At 44.4% G+C, this 21,525-nt stretch overlaps 1 protein-coding gene and 1 non-coding gene across 4 annotated transcripts in view; one reads left to right on the forward strand and one right to left on the reverse strand.

The window, feature by feature from the left end:
• SLC24A3 (solute carrier family 24 member 3) overlaps window positions 1-21,525 on the reverse strand; it is a 470,509-nt gene that overhangs the window by 142,931 nt on the left and 306,053 nt on the right. The window lies entirely within an intron of this gene.
• Window positions 6,550-6,622, forward strand: TRNAR-UCU (transfer RNA arginine (anticodon UCU)). The gene has a single exon. It is a non-coding gene; the product is annotated as a tRNA-Arg (tRNA).

A 21,525-nucleotide genomic window follows, 5' to 3' on the forward strand; every position in this document is an offset into this window, starting at 1 on the left:
TTCAGGCGGGCTCATCATCTGGCGCCTCTTCAAACCCATGCTCTTTAAATATTTACTCAACATTTATTTAGTGGAGAGGGGAGGAGAAACTCATCTTCCATTAATAAAAAAAATGTGTCTAGAAATCAAGCCTCTTACTAATGCATTTCCACTGGTTCAGGCATAGTCAATATTCTGAAAAATATTCTGCAAAATCTTCCCCCCATTTTTTCTGTAATTGCTATCCTCTTTCAAGTTTCTTTTGCAAAAGGATTACTATTAAGTAGGCAACTTCTTGTTGGTAAATTCAAAGTTCTGATATCTAATATTTAGGTAGTAAAACACATTATGCATTGTTCAACTTTAAAATTTCAGCTGGTGACACTATTTATAATAGCCAAGACATGGAAACAACCTAAATGTCCATTGACAGATGAATGGATAAAGAAGATATGGTACATATATACAATGGAATACTACTCAGCCATAAAAGAGAACGAAATAATGCCATTTGCAGCAAACATGGTTGGACCTAGAGATGATCATACTAAGAGAAGGTAAGTCAGACAGAGGAAGACAAATACCGTATGATACCATTTATATGTGGAATCTAAAATATGATACAAATGAACTTATCTATGAAACAGACTCACAGATGTAGAGAAAAGACTTGTGGTTGCCAAGGAAGAACTGTGGTGGGGCAGGGATGGATTGGGAGTTTGGGATTAGCAGATACAAAGTATTATATACAGGATGGATAAACAACAAGGTCCTACTGCATAGCACAGGGAACTATATTCAATATCCTGGGATAAACCATAATAGAAAAGAATATTAAAAAAAGAATATATCAATATATATGTATAACTGAATCACTTTGCCGTACAGCAAATTAACACAACATTGTAAATCAACTATGCTTCACTAAAATTAAAAAAAAAATAAAATTTCAGTTGGTGGGATGATGTGAGTGCTTAAAGTACATGTGATAGAAATAGGCTGGCAGTAGCAAAAAGCAGGAAGATCTGTTTTATTTCTATTATAGGTGGTTGTCTGCTTCAGGTGGAGGGAATCAACTTATTCGTCTTCAATTGCGTTATGCGGGAACCTGAGTTAAGCAGCACCATCTTTCTTGTTTTAGTGCTCTTGGTAGGTCAGTGACTTGAGAAGGTGCTCAGATGGCCACCCCACAATCTAGCTTTGGGCACCCAGTTGAAAGCCATGGTGATGTGCCAGGTTGGAACCACTTCCTTAACTGCATGTCTTTACTGTGTCCTCTTATCAGAACTGACCCAGGATCATGTGCTCCGGGAGTGGAAGGAGATTTCCCATTAGTGGTGGAGGGTGACCCTGGGTCGTCCCGCTTGTGATTGGTATAAAGCGCCAACTGGCTGGATGGCTGTGGGTAGCGGTCCAGTCTGGGGCCGTGTGTCTAAGTGGGGCTTAAACTCTGACCTTCATTTTATTGCTTAAGATCTAGTGCAGTTAACGAAGCCGGACCAAAGCTTCATATTACAGTACTTCAGTTTCACACTTCAATGACAATCCACTAAAATCACTCCCAGGTGATTACTATGGACTTTTATCTAGGAGGTTCAAAACCTCTCTTGCCAGACAATTAGCTTAGCTGGGCACAGAGGGTCCTTCCCCTGGGCTGATGTTCAGGGTATTCCAAGGAATCCTTTGTACCTGGACCACAGCACAAGTGACTGCTGGTCTTGGGTGTGCTTCTTGTGTTCTATTCATGTGGTGTGCCCTTAGAAAGCATCAGGGCTCAAAACAGAGATGCTCTCAGATGTTCTACTAAAAATCCTCCCCATTGCTGGAGGAACAATACCACTGATAATGTGAAGGGGACCGACTTTTGCTGCAGTTTGTAGATGCTGACACCAACATTAGGAGCTGGGGCTTCAAGGCAGAGAGGTAAAATTTAATCATGTTTTCACTCACCTCCCCCAGGGCTCAGCAAAAGCAAGATGCAGAGTTGCAACTAAAAACCCAAGGCATGGGGGTAAAGCACGCTGAAGTACAAGAGAGAGAAATTCCCCTGAGGTTATAAAGGGACTGGAGAACAGTGGCAGCTTTGAGTTTTTGCATTCTCTCCTGGAACCTACAAAGCAGGAATGGAAGAAAGCTGCCGGCCGGTTGCTCCTACTCTCCCTCGGTGTAAAGAAGTTGGTGGAGGCTGTGATGAACCGTGGTTATGAAGCAGGAATCAGATAGCCTGGTCCATATCTCAGCTGTGTGACCCAAGGTGAGTATCTCAATTTCATTAAGGTTTCAGTTTTCCTTGTCTTTAATGGGAAAGATAACAGTACCTACCCTCATCTGGTTGTTTTGAAACTAGATAATGCATGCAAAATTCATAGCATCGTAGCTGGAATGTTGCAAGCCTTCAGTAAATGCTGGATAATATTACTGTTGCCAGGGTCATGATTATTTCAATTAACTTGTAAGAAAAGTGGAACCAACTGAACTGAAAGGGACTCAGAAAATCATTCACACTTTGTTCTTTACACAGACACAAGGCAAGATGAGCAGGCATCTTCCTCTCTTCAACTGTATCTGGGGGCCACTTAAATGCAAGCAGGCACTCAGGAAGGGTTTCCTTTTCCTTCCTCCTCTCATAAGAGCTGCTGCCTATCCACGGAAACCCAACCCAAGTTTCATATTCCAACAAACACGTGATTTAGGATTCCCCAGCGGTCAACGGGGATGGCCAACGCAATGGTAAAATCCAACCCACCCCTGGATCCGATGTTAATTACAACTGAAAAGCAGATGGTGTCGAAATCTAGGCCCATCTGTTCCCCGTCTGTGGGAAGCTTCCCCGGCAGAGAAGACAGAGCCACAAACAACTTCCTCTTGCCCCAAGAAAGACGGGACTTCTGCATTTAAGAAAATATCTTATTATTTGTCATGATAAGATTGTCTCTGATCTACAGAGAAAACCACAGAAACGTTAGGTCAGACAGCCAACAAGGCAAGGTCAGTGGGACAGCCTCAGGAATGCAGACGGCTTTCCCAAGCTCAAGATCTTACCACAAGTGAAGCATTTTGGACATAAGAAAATATTTGAATATGACTTGTGTTCTGGTTGGTAAAACATCCCCACACCCACCCCATATATAATTCCAGTTATTAAGTGCCCTGGATGAGGGAATTATTTGATTGGATTCTATTCTTCATACTTCCATTCCCTGTCTTTTTAAGAACTGACAAAGAAGTAATTTTCCCTTGCCCTTTCTTTGAAGAAAACAAAATCTACTAATTGAAAGGAAGAAAAAATAAACGTCATGGCTCCTGTAGGGAATGCCAGTGTCCCTGGGTCTGGTCAGGTGGGGACTTTGAATCCACTGATAGGAGCTGATAGAGAAAGCATTACCTAACGGACGCGGAAAGCAGCTCTTCTCCGTTGTACTTTATCAGCCAGTTTGCACCAAACAAGGCGCCTTTGACCGTGGACCTAGAGGGACCCAGGGGGTTGCTTACTAGTGATAATCCAGTGTGTAAAGAAGCGTGTGGTACATGGAGCAGATGCTGTTGATGCCCCTTGGAAAACTTAAGACACCCTGGCAGCTTCCTACCCAGGATGGCTTCCTACCTCACCTGGGGCCAGCGGCTCCGTGCGTTTCTGCCTGAGGCCACCTGTTTTCCCTGTCTTGTCTCCCCCCTCCACTCCCTCGCTTCTGCTTCCAGGGCTTCACCTCAAATAAACTTCCTGCAGCCGGCGGTGTGCTGGAGCAGGCTCGTGTCAGCTCACAAGGGCCAGTTATTAAACTTTCAGCAGTGTTGTAAGTTCATTGATGTATTGGTAGCTTAAAATTGGTCATGGTGTAGGTATTTACACCATGGAAATGAGCAAATGCTACAAGTCACAGCTTTTTTCCCCCAGGAGAGCCAATTGTTAAATGTCTACCAGTACACCACAGTCTTCAGCCTAGTCCTTGCCTCCGGGTTTGTTTTGGGAGCATCCAGACTAAGAGTGTGAGTAGCAGGTGCCCCACTGAACCAACCCATGAGCATTTATGGAACAAAAGAATCAAATATGCCACGATTATTACAAGCACTCCTTCACTGGCCAAATTCATGATTCTTCATGCACTCAACTATTGGAAGAGGATTGGCTTCTAAATTAAGAGTTAAGGAAGTAGGCAGAGAAACTGAAAGAAAAAAAAAAAAAACGCCAGAAGCTATATTGCCACTTGAAACTCATTCAAGATGAAAATATAGAAGAAAACTTTGGGACCCTGGGTTACACAAAAATTTATTAGATAGAACACTAAACTTTTAAGGAAAATCAGGAAAGAAAAATATCGATAAAATGGACTACATCAAAATAAAATTTAAAAAAAACAACAAAACTTTGCTCTTCAAAGACACTGTTAAGAAAATGAAAAGGAAGGCCACAGACTGGGAAAAAAAGTTGCAAAATATATATTTATAAAGTACTTGTATTCAACATATATAAAGAACACTTAGAACTCAAAAATAAGGAGACAAACAACACAATTAAAAACATGTAAAATATTCGAGCAGACACTTAAAGAACATAAATGAATGAGAAATAAGCTCATTAAAAGATGCTCAACAGGACTTCCCTGGTGGCGCAGTGGTTAAGAATTTGCCTGCCAATGCAGGGTACATGAGTTCGAGCCCTGGTCCAGGAAGATCCCACATGCCACAGAGCAACTAAGCCTGTGTGCCACGACTACTGAGCCTGTGCTCTAGAGTCCGCGAGCTACAACTACTGATCCCCCATGCCACAACTACTGAAGCCCATGCGCCTAAAGCTCGTGCTCCATGACAAGAGAGGCCACCGCAATAAGAAGCCTGTGCACTGCAATGAAGAGTAGCCCCTGCTCGCCGCAACTAGAGAAAGCCCGTGCACAGCAACAAAGACCCAATGCAGCCAAAAAATAAATAAAATAAATTTATAAAAAAATAATAACAACTCTTTAATTTCATAAAGTTAAAAAAGATGCTCAACATTAATAGTCATTAGGGAAATGCAAGTAAATACCACAGTGAGATACCTCTACACACTCACTAGAATGGTTGAAATTAAAAAGACCAACAGTATCGAGTGTTGGTGGGAAGGTGGAGCTACAGGAACTCTCATACATCGCTGGTGCGAATACAAAAATGTACACGCATGTCGGTAAAAGGTAAAAAGATGAACATACACTTACATACCACACCCAGGTATTTACCCAAGAGAAATGAGACCATCTGTAGACACTAACTCTTGTACATGGATGTTCATAGCAGCTTTCTTCATAAGAACCCTAATCTGGAAACAACCCAGATGTGGTTGGATAAAAATGGTGGTACATCTGTACAATGGGATTCTACCTGGCAATAACATGGGATAAACTCCCTCTGTATACAACCCATACACACGACTACATGCATGGATCTCAAAAGCATTAAGTGATGAAGGTTACATCACCAGTAATAAAACATACCAACGTCACCCCCACTCCCCCACCGCGGGACATGCTGAAAAGAGCACCAGGTCACAGGGGTATTTCATCTGAACAGGTATAACCTCAACCAAATCATGAGAAAACAGGACACAAACTCAAACTGGCCTGGACTCTTCAAAATTAGGACTCTTCAAAATTAGGTCATGAAGAAAGACTAAGGATGTGTCATGGATTGAAAGCAACTAAAGAGACATACAACTAAATGCAATGTGGGGTCTTGGGTTGCACTAGAAAACGAAAAGCTGGTAAAATTTGAATAAGTTCTGTAGTTAGTTAATAGTACCATACCAGTGTTAGTTTCCTGGTTTTGATAACTGTATTCTGGTTATAGGAGATGTTACCATTAGGGAAAGCTAGGTGAAACGTATGTCGGAATTCTCTGTGCTATGTTTGCAGCTTTTTCTGTAAGTCTAAAGTTATTTTTAAATAAAAAGTTTTAAAAATGGTGATTTTTAGTATGCAAATTATACCTCAATAAAGGTGACCAAAAAAATAAGCAGTTCCACATTTCTCAAAATGTGACCCAGAGAGTCTGTTGTTTCTTCGAGGAAACTGAAATGAGGACATGGTAAGCAGGGGAAGCTCCCTCCTCATGTCTCCCCCGACCCATCTGCTACCTTATGTTATGCTTCAGTCAAGCACGACCTGTTTTTCCCTGTTTTATATACACATCTAAATACATATGTACATGCATACATACATATACAGACACATTTATTCTGCTTATGTCTTCGTTCAAAAAGCGGGGATGTTACTGCTAAGAACTGTTAAACTTTTTCAACAATAGGATTATGTTTTGAAACATTCAATTTAGGTCTAACTTTTTTGGAGAAGAAACCCATCTTTAAGAAAAATGGAAGTGGGCAGGTGGTTTTGGGGATGGCTGTTGAGTTTGAGGTGGTGATGCCAGTACATGGACACAGTGATGATCTGGTAGATGTTTAGTAAGCGACACTCTGGGTGCAGGGGAAGTCCTGATACGCAGCATTTGCCGATTTCCATGGTATAAATACCACCCCCATGGCCAATGTTAGGCCACCTCCGTGATGGTGAAGTCGGGAAAAGATGTGCATGGGGGAATTCCCTGGCGGTCCAGTGGTTAGGACTCTGTGCTTCTACTGCAGGGGGCACAGGTTCGATCCCTGGTCAGGGAACTAAGATCCCACGTGGCCAAAAAAAAAAAAAAAAAAAGAGACGTGCATGGTTGGCTCTTGTGAGCCAGGTGGAGCCATTGCCAGCACACCATGGGACAGATGTGGCTGGCGAAGGGGGCAGGACTCAGTATATTGGTGACTGGGAAAGAGGATCTCACGAGTGTTTGGAGGTGGAAGAGTCCTCTTTATCTGGCTGATAAAAGCCATAGAAAAGTCACGTTGTCACCATCCCAGGGGAGCAAAGAAGACGTAGGGAGAAAAGAACCACAGTTTGCCCTCACGAGTGTGTGAGCTGCATAGTTAGGAATCACCCAGGGACCCGAGCCCCACGAGGACGCTGTGCCAAAGAAGAACGTGCTGCCTGCAGACCCCAAAGGGCCAGGGCTCTGGACAAGCCCAGAGGCCTGAGCATCTCGTTGGCAGCACGTGGCAGAGGCCGAAAAACCAATCAGACGGTGGAGAAGGCCCTACATCTCAGGCCACTGGGAGTGAAGGGAAGACTTTTAAAAACTGGGTTTGGAGAAGTGTGGGGAATATTCACATGTAGTGTTTTCTAATTAGACTCCTTTTCTATAATTCTGGGTTTTGAGGTCAGTAAGGATGTAGCACAGGCCTGTCTGTGCCTTAAGAGAGAAAATGCAACACAGAGGAAGAATGGCATGAACCTAACCACTTGGGAGTCTTGGGGAAAAGTGTCCCAACCAGGTGTCACGGACCTGTGGGGGAAGTGAGTTACATCTGAGTTGTCTGAGCTGCCAAGCCGAAACTGTCTTTCCTCCCTCCCTTCTTTCCTCCCTGCCTCCCTTTCTTCCTTCCTTTCAACACATTGCCTACTAAAGCAACATTTTTATACTCTGGCTAAAAACACTGCCTCCTTCTCAATGTGACAAGATTATTTAGGGTTTGCCAGAAGAAAGCCCACACTTATTAAGTGGCTTCACTCAATGGTGAAATTATTCAGCTGACTTGGAATTCTCTGCCCATTTGGGTGATGGGGCAGGGAAGAGGACAATTTAATAAGACAAACTGATTATTAACACCAAGACCAATTTCCCCACGAGAACATACTGCCAGTGAGAAAGGAGTTGTATTTTGGAATTTCCTTTATGCCTAAGGCGCACAGTGAAGAATGTGAGTAGTGGGCCATTTTCAATGCTCGTGGTATGTCTTTTTGTGCATCTTTCAGGTGGTCGGCATCTCCTCGGCTTGGCTGGATGAAACCATCGGTGTGGTGTATTTGCCACCCAGAGGAGAGGGGTCCCTGAAAGCTCAGGGCAATTCACAATGCCCTCCAGTCATTTCCAGAATGACGTTTGGGGCCTTCTTTTCCCCATAAGATAAGAGAACTGGTTTGAGGAGGTCCTTTGATGTGCTGATGATCTTCATTTTATAAATAAGAAACTGAGTTCCACTGAACAGGGCCTGGATGCTCCTGGGGGGTTGGACCAAGTCATGGGCGCCACTGCATGAGAAACCGAGGCTCACTGAGAGGAGGTAGCTTGCCCAACGGCCCACAGCAGGAAGCTCACCCCAAGCCCAGCACGACCGCTACTCCCATGACACTCTCTCCCCACCCTTCCTCGTCCCCTCTCCCTAAACTTTGCTGCAAGTGCATCTACAGTAGGGCTAGCAAAGAGAAATATAACGTGAGCTACACATACAATTTACAAAGAGAAGCAGGTCTCGTGAACTCTTTCCAGACCGGTGGTTTTCGGGACACCGCCTGGAGTAATTTGGTGATTATCTGCTGTCCTAAGCTAGCCAGGCATCTATTTTCCTTTCCCCTCGTTGAGACTAATGAAAGAAGACATATTGACCATTCTTGAACTGTGAATCTGACAGGTCGGAATTGGATGATGGATTTCTCATCCATCAGTGTTCTTTGGCTTCAGTTTCCTTTAGTTAGGAAGTGTCCAATCACCACCAGGGGCCTCCGAAAGAATTCACCTTTGCTGCCGCTGAGCCCCACCAGGATCGCGGGACATTCTCTGAGAGGTGATGTCTCTTATTTATTAGCAGCAAGTACATGGGTTCCTCTCCTCCTTGTGAGTCTTTGAGCTGAACAATAAGCACAGGTTTTGCTGTCTTTTTCGGGGATGCTAACAGCTGTTTGGGGTGTTTATTAATGCCGGAGTCTGCCAAGGCTGTGTCTAACTCAAAGAAGTTTTCCAAAATTGCACAGAACTAGAAAACCACACTGCTTTACCTAACAGAAGCAAAAGTAACTGCTTAACCCAAGTACATGAGAGAGCAGCCTTTAGCAATACTGGACAGGGCCCTTCTGAGCTCTCCTGCTCACTCTCAGGACCCTTTCTGTGTTGCCATCCCTTGCTCCTTCCAAACCAGGTAGACTGGCTTTGTCATCGTGGGCTGGCGGAAGTCCTTCCTCGCCTCCGTTTGGTTTCTCCAACGGACTTTCCTCTCTTCACTTGCCCAGTCCACTGCAAAACCAGGACATGGAGAAAGTCGAGACACGTTCAGAGTTTGCTAACCTTTATCTCAGCTCCGCCTCGCTGCCTCTGGATGCTCTGATGCGTTACTCTCGGAGGATAGGAACTGCTATTTGAGGACCCCGTGCTTTATGCACGGTGTCCTGTGAGAGGCTCTGCACGGTTTCCTACTCAGGTGTAACAGCAACGCCATGAAACTGACATCATCAGCAAGCACCGTGTTACAGGTGCAGAAACTGAGGCTCACCGAGAGGAGGTAGCTTGCCCAACGGCCCACAGCAGGAAGCTCACCCCAAGCCCAGCACGACTGCTACTCCCATGACACTCTCTCCCCACCCTTCCTCTTCCCCTTGCCCTAAACTTTGCTGCAAGTGCATCTAGAGTAGGGCTAGCAAAGAGAAGTATAACGTGAGCTACACATACAATTTACAAATTTCTACTTTTGAAGTAATATTTTTAGTTCAAAAAAAGTAAAATATGATATTGCTTATATGTGGAATCTAAAAAAAATGGTACAAATGAACTTATTTACAAAACAGAAGCAGAGTCACAGATGTAGAAAGCAAACTTATGGTTACCAAGGGGGAAAGGAGGGGTGGGATAAATGAGGAGGCTGGGATTGACATAAACACACTACTATATATAAAATAGATAACTAACAAGGACTACTGTGTAGCACAGGAAACTTTACTCAATACTCTGTAATGACCTTTATGGGAAAAGAATCTAAAAAAGAGTGGATATATGTATAACTGATTCACTTTGCTGTACAGCAGAAACTAACACAACATTGTAAGTCATCTATACTCCAATAAAAAAAAACAAGTAAAAATAAGCAAGTGCAATTAATTTAATGTTTTTAAAACCTGAATATATCCACATGATAATCACATAATTATATCACATGCAATTGATATCAACATATTAATGTGCTATCTTACATTCTCCTTTTCCACACTAGGGGTTTGTGATCTGGTGTGTTCCACACTTACCACACACCTCAGTTGGGACGCGCCACCCTTCAAGGGCTCCAGAGACACCTGTGGCTGGTGGCAGCCATGCTGGGTATGCACAAAGAATGCCCCGTTTTCCAGCTTTGGGTTATTTCTTCTCAAATCGCATTGTTGCCGTTGGACCCATTCCTCTGCCTTTGTGATCAACGCCTCGGATTCACTGTCTGCCTTTTCTGAATCATCTTCCTTGCTTTCCCACACTGCCGGCTGTTCTCAGGTGGTCCGCCCACCTGCATAAGTTCCCTACGACATCACCCAAAGGGGCACCGGCGTGCCTGGCTCTCTGAATCCGCCCTCTCTTTTATACCCCAACATTTTATATTTCCATGGTGTACGTTCTTGGAAACATCCCAAGGCAGACCTGCCCATGCAACACACACCCTCTCTCTGCCGCACCCCCCTGGTCCTGGGTGTCGTCTTCACTTGCATAAGATCATTTAAGAGGCTTGGGGTGGCCATCCCACAGTCAGCCCATGTATGGCATCACTGCACGTACATGGTTTCATCCGTGGTCCTTTTACACACCTCGTCAGGCATTCTGTTATTAAATATTTACCGGGTGCCCACAATGTCAGAGACACATCCTGAGGGGCTGAGGAAGAGGTAAGGATTATTCCCATCTGGACTCCAGCCTGTTGAAGTTTACACAGCTGTGTTTCAGAGAGGCCGTTCTAGCCTTTGATAAGTGAGCGCTCACAGCTTCTGAGCTGAGGGTATCCCTCTCACTGTGAAAGTCACCCCAGTTTCCGGCGATGCAGTCACCTTATAGTATTTGTAATCTGCATACCCTCTCCCCACAGCTTTTAAGGCATTCTGTCAATACCCACTACCACTGCCATCCATCACACACAGGTGTACACACACAGGTACGCACAATTACGCACACACAGGTGGACAGGCTGCCCGTCTGCTGTAAGTTGCATATGATGTGGCAGAACAACTCTCTAGACATTAAAAGAAAAAGAAGGGAGAGAGGGAGAGGCAAGCCGGTCTGGGGTCTCTGCAAGCTCTGAGAACTGTACCCTTTGGCTCTTGCCCACCACATGGACATGACAAAGTCCTACTGAGTATGCATTTATGGACTCTGGTAAGTATGTCCCCCTTCTTTCCTCTGATGATGCAAGATGACACAGGTGTAGGCTGTCACCCAATCTTGTCCCTTCTTGTTCATAGAAACTGACACCCAAGGTAGTCGGGAGGGAACCTCCCCAACAGTGAGAGTTATGAGCCCAGGAGGGTGGAGGTGGCCGAGCAAATCCAAACAGGGAATTTCAAGAGGGGGCAGAAGGAAGAAAACCAGATCTTTTGAAATGCTTAACCTCCAGGTCAGAAGTGAATGGAATCAGCTGAAATCAGATGCTGTTTCGTAATGAAATTATATCAGGCCCCTTTGCTGGAGCCCAGAGATCCAGCTGGTCAACAGTGAAGGAATGAATCCTACTGGGGCACAAAATAATGGAAAGAAACGCCATAACTGGGGGAAAGTAGGGAGACCTGTTCTATTTTCCTAAACTTCTAAGGAGATGGCCACGGGAGGAGCAGCTATGCTCTAAAGACCTCAACAATTTGGTGTTGGAATAATGTCCACATCAGCAGGATGTATTGGGTGGTCTTTCCCTCAGCTGGGAGGCAGCTGTGGAGACAGCAACATGACAGGGCTGAGTTTTACTTTGCAGACACCAAAGCTGTCTGCGGAGATCTGGGGATGTGGGAGGAGAGCTGCTCCTATCTGCTTTTTCCTCTGCTAAAGGGAGAGGCTTAGCGGAATTTTTCTATTCCTGGCTGAAGCCTGAGCCCCAATTTTGTATCCTATGGGGAGAGGATTATTTCCAGAATGTACTAACAATGAGACATTCAAAGAAAGAAAGAAGTTTTTCTCAAGATAAATCTCTAAGGCAATGGAAATCTTTTAGGTGAGAGGTAACTAAATTGAAAATTGTTTCCAAGCCAATAAAAGAGCCAGCAGCAAGGAAGTGAGTAGCTTCTTACACAGTCAGCAAAATCATCTTTCTAGTTTTTGTTTTATTTTTTATGTTTTGGCTTTTGAGATTTTGATATATTTTGAGCCCCAAGAGCGGATCAGGCAGATGAGGTCAGGCTGTTTGGTCCTCTAGGGAGTGAAGGGAAGGAGGAAAGAAGGTAATAAAGTAGTCTCTTGAAAGCGATCCTAGGATTCATTAGGAGGAAAGTTGAGAGTGTGCCCCACAGGGTGGGTGATCAGCAGGAGAATGGCCTTCCGTTGGGGTCCTTTAGTCCCCAGGAGCCATAGGAACAGAGTGTTCCCAAGCTAAAGGTCGCCTGTCCCACCAACACAGGGTGGTGTGTCTCTAGAGGTCTCTGGAGGAGACCAGGAGGACGCAAAGTACGAAGAAAAACAAGAGACTCATGGTGCGTTATAGCAACTGCACCAAGGAATTTGTTCTCCTACGCCCATCCTGAGGGCAGTGGAAGGTCATATGGATGTGTGATGGGGAAGGGGGAGTGATCGTTAATTAAAAAAAAATACCATTTCTGTCTTAATTTTTGGAGATTTCATTATACGATAGATGTGGATGATCTTCTCAACATCCTGACTCTCCGTTTCTTGAATTCTTCCCGTCCAAGGGTCTTATCTTCCACCCTACCTCAGATACTCACCTGTGGAATCACACCATGGTAGACTTTGTCATTATTAATACCTCAAATCCATCCCTTCCACCCTGATCACTTCCTCCGCCTTCCCAGTGTATTCCTCTAACATCACGACTCCAACAGTCCTTTCCCTAAATAGAGCCTCCATCTTGAAACCATGAGGACCAAAGAGAAGCTTTGCCAGCCCGAAAGATGGCACATCAATGACACTGCAAAGGCACGGTGCTAGCCCTTGAACTGACTCCTGGGAAATCCCTCCCTGGAGATAAATAGGCACCTATGAGTTTAAGCCCCTCTTCATTGAGTTTTCTATCCACTGTAACTGAACACAACTCCAGTGGTGCACAGCCCATCGGAGCCGTGGCTCCACTTCTCCTGTCCCCTCCCCACTCTCATTTGCTCTCAGACCTCACTGACAACTTGGTTCAAATGTACCTACCACGCTCACCTTTACCCTCATTTGCTCTGAATTACTGCCTCTTTTTAAGTTTTTCAGTCCAGTTCCTTAACTGCTCATGACTTTCAAGGCACTTCCTCTCTCAGCCAGACTTAGCGATTACCATTCTACACAGGTATAATGTACGGGTCTAGCAGACACAGAGAGAAGGCTCGGAGTGACATCTCCTTGTGCAAAGACCTAATTTCATTTTGACATCATGCCGCTAGGCTTCAAGTTCAAAATAAAAGGTAGAAATGAATTTCCACTTTTCTTGTCCACACGGACATGTGCACATGGGCACACACACACACAACACACCAAACCTCAAGCTTCTCTAATTGTGATTCTGTGGCTACACATAAGTCAAGAAGGTAGAATTCTTCTTTAATTTCCAGTTGTTCATTTGCCTCATTGCGTGAACTAAGGTAAGTCTTTGAAAACGACTGCCAGCCCCATCTTCTCACTGGGTCTCCCTTTTCCTCACTCCTTTGTGAGAAGTGTTGAATCTTACAGGACACAACAGAAATTAGGTCAGTGATACCACGGGCATTGTTTGGGGGTTCTCAAATGGCACATTCTTAGAAAAAATGTTTTTCCTCTAAAATTTATTTTATCTGTTGCCTTTTGAAGAACCAAAAGGAAGTATGTAAAGTAAAAAAGCAGAGTGGGAAAAAAAAGGAAATTGCTGTAATTCTTGAGTTGTATCTAGAATAGCATGGGGAGAGTAACTTTCAGAAATTTGAGTAGACCAAATTTAGTAAATGCTGTCTTGGCAATTCAGAACCTTTATATTTATTTCACCCAAACAAAATTTTTCCTAATATGAAGGACTGACAATGATTAGGTATGAGTCAAACACAAGATTTTTTAAAGAAAATATCGAGAACTTTTATTTTCTAATTAATGTCGTAATTAAAAGTAGTCACCTTGGGAGGTGATACCGTTTTTCTCAAGTTTTCTATCTTTCAAAACGTATTTGGAATTCAGATTTTGAGTATCATATCCTTCAGAAAAAGTCCAGTCATTCAACTCTTCATCATTTGGGAGTGGATATGATTTTTCAAACTATCAAAGGCTTTTGAGGAAATATGTATGGAAATATGTTAATATAAATGTTTCAGACATTACATGAAATTTCTAAAAATCTTATATTTGTATTTGTATGGAAATATGTATGGAAATATGTTAATATAAATGTTTCAGACATTACATGAAATTTCTAAAAATCTTATATGTTCTGGTATAATGTTATAAGTAATAATCCTAGTTATTACTTTAAAATGTATATCTCAGAAATAACTAATTTTCTTGTCAACTGCATTATTATGAACTTTCATCAGATCTTTAACCGTGGTCATTTTTAAGTCTTTTGTCATTTACAGACAGTTCTGGGTGTACTCTGATGATTTTGCAAATATGTTCCTATAAAAGGGTTTCATCTTCAAGAACTTCATGGAAAAGACTCTGACAAGTACAGGTTTCTGGTAACTGACTGTACTGCTGAAATGAAGGAATAAGCATTTTCAGAACTCTAATGAAAAACTGATGAACTCATAAAAGTGCTAACAAAAGATCAAGATGAAAAAAAAATTAATTACATGGGACTGAGTGAACTGATGAGGATGAGTATAATTTTTGTGACTTTCTGTCTGAATTAAAAAAAAAAAAAAATCCCACAAGGACTCAGAGGCAAAGAATATACAAATCAATTTTCACTGCAAAGTAAAGGAGCTGTTACAGTGGAGGATTACTGGACTGAATGTCAATATTATGACATAGTATGAGTGTGTTTCATGTTTGGTAATTGCAATCATTGTTGCTTTTGTTGTGGTCATCCATGTACAATGCTTGGTGTCAGTCTATTTATCTCTTGTAAAAATAAAATACAGTGTGTGTGTGTGAAAAAAAAAACAAAAAAAAACAAAAAAAAAAACAAAAAAAAGGCTTTTGAGATGAAATCTAGTAAATACAATGAAATTAAGTTAGGAGTAATATGTATGTTGATGTCTTTAAAAATGGCGTCTGTCTTTTGGTCAAAAGTGAGATATTGGTTCTTTCATGTCAACTTTAAACCTTGGAGGACAATATCCTTCATGTGGATGGATTCATTCCGTACTGTTTCCCCAAATGTCTAGCTATCCACCAAAAACGGGCGCTCTCCTAACCAGGCTGTATAGATGCCACTGGGAAGTGGTACCCAGCTAAAGACAGCACATCTGAGCATCCCTTGCAGTGAGGTGCCATCATGTGACTGAGTTCCAGCCAATCAAATTTAAGCAGGCAGAAGTGATGGGCCGCCACTCTCAGGCCTGGTCCATAAAGACCTTTCATATCATGCTCCTCTACGTCCGACCCCTTCCGCTGGCTGCTGTCATGGTCAGGAAGATCTTGGAAGCCACACGTAGAAGATGGCAGAGGCCCCAAGGGTCCATGCCCTTGGCTGACCTGGAAATGGGCTAACCCCACTCCTCGAAATGTTGTGTGAGGAGGAGGTGTCTTTTGTTCAGTTTGTGCCACGGTGCATTTAGGGGTCTGTGGTAGGCAGAATTCTGACGGCCCTGGTGATACACATACACTTTCTCGCAGTTATTCAAACACTAATATAGTTGCTGCTAAAGACAGAATTTGCCAGTATAATTAAGATCTCTAAGCAGGTGACTTTCAGACAGGGAGATAATTCTTGGTGGGGCTAACCTACACAGGTGAGCTCTTCCTGGTGAAAGAGATTCAAAGAGTGACAGGTACCTGCCTTAAGGATATTCCCCGTTGATGGCTGATGCTTGATTTTAGCCTTGTGAGACACTGAGGAGAGAACCCAGTCACAGTGTGTCTGGACATCTGACCAACAAACGGTGAGAAAGTAAATAGGTGCTGTTTTAAGCTTCTAAGTTTGTGGCCACTTATTACACAGCAATGGGAAACTAACACAGGATCTATTTGTCACTGTAATTAACCTCCCCGAACTGGCACATTGGCCTATTTACTTTAGAGGTGGACTCAATGTAACATCTCATCGTCAAATTTTTAGAAAATTAGTGATAAAGAAAGCTTCTAATTAATGACACAGATTTTCCAAGGCCGTTATTTATAGTGTCAGTGTATGTGAAAACAAATATCTTACATTGCAGGCCAAGCCTTCTAATTTGTGACAAGCGTGTTCCTTGAAAGCAGAGGGGCCATTCTAACTATGCAGCACCAGGGAAGAACAAACACCAGCATGTCAGAATAGATATGGCCCGATCAGCGCTGCTGAGAAGGGCCGAATGTCAGCCTGGCTTGTAAGCCAACACCTTTCATGCTAGAGCCACATTCTTCCACGTACGGGGCTTGAACTAACCTGCAGGATGACTGAGAAAGCCATGCAAAATCAGAGGAGAAAAGAATGCAGTAATCTCCAAGATTTACAAGCAGCTCATGCAGCTCAATAACAAAAAAACAAACAACCCAATCTAAAAATGGGCAGAAGACCTAAATAGACATTTCTCCAAAGAAGATATACAGATTGCCAACAAACACATGAAAGAATGCTCAACATCATTAATCATTAGAGAAATGCAAATCAAAACTACAATGAGATATCATCTCACACCGGTCAGAATGGCCATCATCAAAAAATTTAGAAACAATAAATGCTGGAGAGGGCGTGGAGAAAAGGGAACCATCTTGCACTGTTGGTGGGAATGTAAATTGATACAGCCACTATGCAGAACAGTATGGAGGTTCCTTAAAAAACTAAAAATAGAACTACCATACGACCCAGCAATCCCACTACTGGGCATATACCCTGAGAAAACCATAATTCAAAAAGAGTCATGTACCAAAATGTTCATTGCAGCTCTATTTACAATAGCCAGGACATGGAAGCAACCTAAGTGTCCATCATCGGATGAATGGATAAAGAAGATGTGGCACATATATACAATGGAATATTACTCAGCCATAAAAAGAAACAAAATTGAGATATTTGTAGTGAGGTGGATGGACCTAGAGTCTGTCATACAGAGTGAAGTAAGTCAGAAAGAGAAAAACAAATACCGTATGCTAACACATATATATGGAATCTAAGAAAGAAAAAAAAAAGGTCATGAAGAACCTAGGGGTAAGATGGGAATAAAGACACAGACCTACTAGAGAATGGACTTGAGGATATGGGGAGGGGGAAGGGTAAGCTGTGACCAAGTGAGAGAGTGGCATGGACATATATACACTACCAAACGTAAAATAGATAGCTAGTGGGAAGCAGCCGCGTAGCACAGGGAGATCAGCTCGGTGGTTTGTGACCACCTAGAGGGGTGGGATAGGGAGGGTGGGAGGGAGGGAGACGCATGAGGGAAGAGAGATGGGAACATATGTATATGTATAACTGATTCACTTTGTTATAAAGCAGAAACTAACACACCATTGTAAAGCAATTATACTCCAATAAAGATGTTAAAAAAAAAAAAAAACACAACCATACTTCAAAAATGGAAAAAAAAAAAAAAAAAGAATGCAGTCAGAAGAATTCTAGTATGACTAAAAGTGGCTGGGCATTTTTGATGATCTGGGAGGGAAGGGGGAATCCTTGACTGTACCGCAGCTTCCAATACTTGGTTATTTTGCTAAACTCTGCAGCGATTGCTACAATGATGTCCTGATTTCTGGGCTGTGCCCAAAGCAGATTTGTCCAATTAGAGAGAGGATGGAGCTACCACGAGGGCTGAGGTTTATTAGAAGTCATGAATCTCCTCTTGCCCTGGCTCTGGGGCACCATCAAAGGAACTGCAGTTTCAGCACCTGCATCTGAGCTCGGCTCAGGGTGAAGGGAGGGTGTGAGAGGGAGTTGATTTGGGCCTGGTCATTCACCCAGCCGTGCCGAACAAGCACATCTCTGCACTGGAAGGGGGGCGGGGAGGGAACATGACAGCAGCCATGTCGATGTAGTCACCTGTGGGATTCTGGTTCATTTCATTTCACTCATTTTCGAACAGCTTTACTGAGGTGTAATTTACATACCATAAAATTCACCCATGTCACTGTACAGTTTGATGATTTTTGTCAAATTTTATACAACTGTGCAACCATCACCACAGTCCAGTTTTAGAACACTTCCACCCCCCCACCAAAGTTCCTCCAAGTCCATTTGTAGCCACTCCTTACTTCTACCCCCATATGTGGGCAACCAATGCTCTGCTTTCTATATCTTTAGTTTGACTTTTCTACAAACTTCACATAACAGATCACACAGCATCTAGTCCTTTGTACCAGGCTTCTTTGGCTCAGCTTAATGCCTGGGGGGCATCCATGATGTGTCAGGCCTGAAGTCAGGCTCTGGGATAGAGTGATGAGTGAAACTGACACAGTCCCTACCTTCATGGAGAATTGAGACCAGCAGGGAGACAGATGTTAATCAAACCATCCCATAAATAGATGTATAATTACACATTCTGATAACAGCTATCAGAGGAAAGGTCCAGAGTGCTCTTAGCTCACACAGACAGGAGATGTGATACGATCTGGGTCAGAGGAGGCTACAGAGAGGAGGTGATGTCTTAGCTGAGATCTTAGGGATGCACAGTAATTAACCTTACAAAGAGGGAGGATAGACAACTGAAGGAATGGAAGGAGGTCACAGTTGTGGGAGCACACGGTGGGGGTGCAAAGGGTGGGTGGTTAAGGAAGGACCTGGGGGGATGCTAGCCTCAGCCTGATCCGGAGGAGGACTCTGGAGTGTGAATGGCCCCAGAGAGCTGTCCCATCCAGAGGCAAGAGCCCATGGGTTAATGGGCAATAGAAATGGAAAGTAAATAGAGCTGGGTCACTTGCTTCTCACCCTGTAATGTGCATACGAGTTTCCAGAAGATCTTGCTAAAATGTAGATTCCGATTCAGTAGATCTGGGTGGGGTGGGGGGGCAGAGATTCTGCATCCTATCCACCACCCAGGTGACACCCATACTGGTGGTCCATGGACCGCACTTTGAGTAGCCAGGACCGAGAAGGCCAGGTAGTGGATTCAGCAAGGCAGATGGTACCAGGTTTCCAGGCTCTGCAACTACATGAAGGGCAGCTCCAATGTCAGAGCAAGGAGAGTCCATAAGGGGGCCAGGTTTGGAAGGCAAGGCCTGGATTTACTCCTCTGCGCAGACAGCTTGAGAGTGAGTGCTTGTGACTATGCCACAGAGAAGAGACTCTCCGACTGGAAGAGACCTTCAAAGTGATTCATCTGCCATTCCTGAAAATGAAGGGAGACCATGCTTCCCAGTTCTTGGTGTTTCCTGCCTTGTGGGGGGCAGGGGCGGGAATGGGCTGGAGGATAAAGAGTGATGGGGTAGGGGAGCAGGGCTTTGGTTCTTCCAGCAACTTCTGGAAAGCAGCTCTGTTTTATATATTGATGAGATTTGGTTTACAATCTATTTCTAAAAAAACCAAAATAGGGGGAGGAATGAAAGGATTTGGTTATCATGTGGCATCAAGAGACTGTGGCCTGATTTTTGGCCTTCACAGAAAAGTCGTCTTAGCTCTGATCATCTTGGCCCCAGGTTCCTCCACAGGCTCAGGGGTGTGGGGAGGGTGTGGCTGATTCCGCACCAGCCACAAAATGCTCCTCACCAGCTACATCCTGGGGAAGGCCCAGGGCAGAAAGGCTCAGGCCAGCTACCTGCTTGGAGGATTTTAAGGAATGGTGTTTACTTCCAAGGAAATGGAAGCATTCTACAAATCAATCAGTTTGTATCAGTAAAAGGGAAAATGGAACTTAAACAGTTCTCTGTCTCTTCCAGGAACCTGAAAAAGTACATGCCTCCAAACTGCACTTCATCCCTGCTCCGTGGACATGCTGTAGGTTGTCCCTCAGTGGGCGCAGGTGGCCTTGGGATACACGGGGGGATGGGGGAGGGAGGTGGCAAAGCAGCAGGGCCCAGACTCTGCATCTCCAATCCTGTCTCTGAGGGACTCGGTAATAACATCCCTCCTTTCCCAGGAAGGGCCAGGGAGTACGGCTGACCTAGATGTTTGCTTCCTTTCAACTCCACATGGGAGCAAGAGTCAGAAAACAGAAGCCCTTTTATCTGGTCTTAATTAAACACAGTCTGCATAGAGGGAGCTGCTCTGAACAAGGGTGGGAGCGAGGCCAGCTGACCCCAGGGTAGCAGCTCTGATGTGGAGCTCAGGCGTACCTGGAAGCTGTACCTGTATGGAAGCTGGGAGTCCTTCCCTCCAGGGTTGCATTTGTCCCCCTTCCTGTCTGAGCTACTCACCAGCTCAGACCTGCTCCCGAGGGTTGACTAACTGTGTGCAGCAGTGTGTGGTCTTCCCACCTGCACTTGTAAGCATCTCGAGTGAACGAGCCCCTTCTCCTGTTCCCCATACGTATTCCCCACACCTCCGTCACCGCTCTGAGCCTAACAAGGGAGCTGTGTGGTTCTTGAACACCATGTGAGCTCGCTCCCGCTAGGTCTTGTGTTCATGATGAACATACACAGCCTTATTCCTCCTTTATCCTCAGACCCGGTGCCAGGAGGAAGCGGCATCCCTCCTTGCCGCTCCTATCCGCCTGCCTGTTCCCCTTGGTGTCCTGCAGGGAAGCTGATCTGAGGTCAGAGTTCAGGTTACTAGTGCTCAGGTTGCTTCACTCAAAATGACCTGCGTGCGTGCCTGTTGCCTTTCTTTCTGTCCCACATGCGTATCAGGTCCATAGTGGCGACTGTGCCACCTCGGCCTTGTGCATATATTTCCACCAAACTATCAGAGTTTGGCGCTGTGGTTGTCAGATGCTCACCTGGTTCTTCATTTTGCTATTGTCCTTTGCTAGGAGATGCCCCCAGACAGGCGGAGGAGGCGTGGTGATTACCAACCACCCCCCATCACGTCCTCCTTGGAGAATTTCATTCTGGGGGCAAGAATGACACCGCTCGGGCAGACTTTCGGTTGCACATCTATGCACAAGCGCTAGAATTTCAGGTGCTCTTTTTATGCTTTTTTTTTTTTTTCTTTCGAGGTCTCTGGTGATGCTATTTGTGCGCCCTGCCTGGATGGCTAGAATCTCAGAACAAAGAGAAGGAATGAGAACCGTCCACCTTCCAGGCTGTTCTAGTTTCCCTGCTCCGCAGGAAGACAGGGCGTGGTCTCACCTGGCTGGGTTTCTACGGGGCCAGGTGCACACCGGGCAGCTCTCAGCGCCCCTTGGGGGAGGAGCCTGAGATGTCACCACTGTCATTTGGAATCGCTTTCCCAGCCTGTGGCTGGTCCTTTCTGACAACTTCAGATGTGGTAGACGAGGTCCTTAGTAGGTAGTTTTGATTTTGGAAAGTGGTCCAAACTCTCTGGAGGTAAAATATGTGAACCCAGTGGATGGCCAGGCTCCTGGCCATCATATTCGCCATCATAATCAT

This window comes from Balaenoptera ricei, chromosome 15 (genome assembly GCF_028023285.1).
Source record: "Balaenoptera ricei isolate mBalRic1 chromosome 15, mBalRic1.hap2, whole genome shotgun sequence".
NCBI lineage: Eukaryota > Metazoa > Chordata > Mammalia > Artiodactyla > Balaenopteridae > Balaenoptera > Balaenoptera ricei.